Here is a 2,648-nt window from a genome sequence, read left to right as displayed (position 1 = left end):
TCAACCAATCAAAAAGTGATGTAGACAACAGCACTGGCTCTATGAAAGTGGCATCTCTCTGGTTTCGGGGCAGGCAGGCCACGGGGCACGAAGATGTGATTGATGTCCCTGGCCTCCAGCTCTGTGGAGGTGGGCAGGGTCTAGTGTGAGCCAGGGTTGGGTGGGAGGGCAGGGGGGGGCAGGTGTCAAGTGGGCTTTGGACAATGAGACTCTGACCTTGCTGCATTCCTTATGCTTCCACCACCACCACCAGTCTTTTTGGAATCTTGGGGTGGGGGGCACCTTTGAGGATCATGGCCGCCGCCCAGGATTTGAGTGTGGGGGGTGGGAGCAGCCTTGGCAGATGGGGCACCCATGCCCTGCAGGTGTCAGCAAGATCCGCCATCTGTAATGTCCTTGGCACAATAAAACCAAATGTCAGTTTCCCCTGAGCGCCTCTGTTCTGTGTGGGACAGGGGGTGGGTGAGCCTCTCATCAGAGGCGGTGATGGCCCAGACCTTGGCTTGACCTCTAAGGGCTGTATGCTCTCCATTGGGGTCTTTGTGGGGGCCCAGAGTTTGTTCGTATTTGATTCACTGGTTACTAAACCAGCTTTTGGACCTGTTACCACCAAGAAAGCTCTGTCTTTGCCCATCGCCCTTGCCTCAGTATTGGCACAGGATGTAGCCTGCCCACTCTATTTCCTGGGGTGTGATGGGAGCAGAGAACTGTGAGCTTAAAGGCAGGGACTGAACTTCCAACTTCTCTGCCTGCCTCTCGCCCCAATATGTTTGCTCTTTCCTTGTGATTGTTTGATTAGGAAATGCTTTGGTCAGCCACAACGGTTGCTTCATAGCAACATGAGTTTAGTGGAAGTGACCAGAGGGGACCCCCCCACACTTGGTTTTAGAAACCGAGGAATAGCTAAACCTTTTTTTGTTCATATTCCCCAGTTCTCTTGACACTTCTGTCCTTGCCCTTCCTAGACTAGGTAAAGCCAAGGCAGAGAAGGATGGCTGGCCCTCAGGTTTTGTCAGTTGTCTTTGATGTCCCTCAATAATGGGGCCCTTGTGGAAGGATGTGTGTCCAGTTCTGCAGGTGAGGGTGTGGCTGTCTGCAGGGTGTCTCTGTGGAATCCACTGGTTAAGCACATGTGTTGGAGAGTTGGTTTGAAACCTCGGCTTTTTCTAACTATGTGGCCTTGGTCAAACCACAGGCTCTCTGAGTTTCAAGTGTCCCATGTGTAGGACAGGGGTGATTAATGTCTACTACCTCATGCTCTCTCTGGTTGTGAGCATTGAGAGAGGAGTGTATATGGTCAACATAATGTATGACGGCGCAGTGCCTGCCACATTCTGAGAGCTCAAATGTTAGCAGGTATTATTTATTATCCTAATGTTGAAGTTTCTGCACCATTTGGCCCCTGCCTACTTCATCTTGCCGCTCTGTCCAGTTTTCCTTGGCCTCTGCCTGGAATTTGCCCTTCCTCTGTCCCAAGCCTCCAACCTTGTCTTTCAAGATGGGTAGAGGGTCTCCTGAGAAGTCCTGTGTGACCCCGTCCACATTCTCACCTCTATCTACAAATATGTCTTTACTCCTTTCCCAGTAACTGTACTGTCAACTTCCTGGGCAAGGGCTATGATGCCTGACTTATCTGTGTATCTCTTAATATCTGCACCCCCTCTAGGGCCTTGCAGGCTTACAGTAGACCCCTAATAAATGTTGGATGAATAAGGGAGAGTACATGTGTGTATTTGCTTTATGGGTGTTTGTGTGTGTGTGTGAGACTGTGGTGAGTCCAAGTCTCTATGTGCATCTCACAGTGTCTTTCTCTAGTTGTGTGTGTGACAAGGGCTTGTTTCCAGGTGTGTCAGATGGTGACTGAGTGTGGGACTCTATCTCTGACAGTTTGTGTCTGTTTCTGAGACAAGTGCATGTCTGTGTGGGTCTGTCTGTGACAGTGCATCTGTGGTTTCTTTCTGATAGGGTGGATGTCCGTTTGTATTCCTGTGACAGATTCTGGGTAGCTATTTCTGGACAGTTTCAGTGACAACACTACATGTCTGCTGGTGTGTGTGTGTGTGTGTGTGTCTGTGACTGGGTCAATCCATGTCTGTTTTTGTGACACTGCCTATCTGTGGCTCTATCACATAAGTGTATGTCTGCCTTTGGAGCAGTGCATGTGTGTCTTGAGCATCTGTGTGTCTTCCTGTGACAGACTCTGGGTCTCATTTCTGGGACAGTACAAGTCTTTCTGTGACACTGCATGTCTGATGGTGCCAGTATCTTTGTGACAAGTTCTGGCGGTATGTCTGACAGGACATTTCTGTGTCCTTGTCACGTGGCAGTGTAGGTCTGTGTGAATCTATCTGGAGTGCCTTTCTGTAACAGTGCATCTCTGGTGTCATTCTGGGACATAATTTTCTGGCAGCATGCCTGCCTGACAGTAGATTTCAGCCTGTGTGTGACAGTACAGATGTACATGTGTGTCTAGGACAAGTTCATGTGAATGTGTCTGGCCGTATGTGTTTGTGTATTTCTTACATGGTGCTTCTGTGTGTGTGTCTTTGGAGTGCATGTCTGTCTGCTTGCAGCATGAGGCCTATTTTTCCCAAATTTGTGACTGAGGGTATTTTACCACCTCCCCGAGCCCTCGTAGCCCCTGTCTC

Source organism: Eschrichtius robustus, chromosome X (assembly GCF_028021215.1).
Source record: "Eschrichtius robustus isolate mEscRob2 chromosome X, mEscRob2.pri, whole genome shotgun sequence".
In the NCBI taxonomy this organism is placed as follows: domain Eukaryota; kingdom Metazoa; phylum Chordata; class Mammalia; order Artiodactyla; family Eschrichtiidae; genus Eschrichtius; species Eschrichtius robustus.
The sequence above is the reverse complement of the archived record's forward strand: the minus strand, read 5'-3'. Positions refer to the sequence as shown.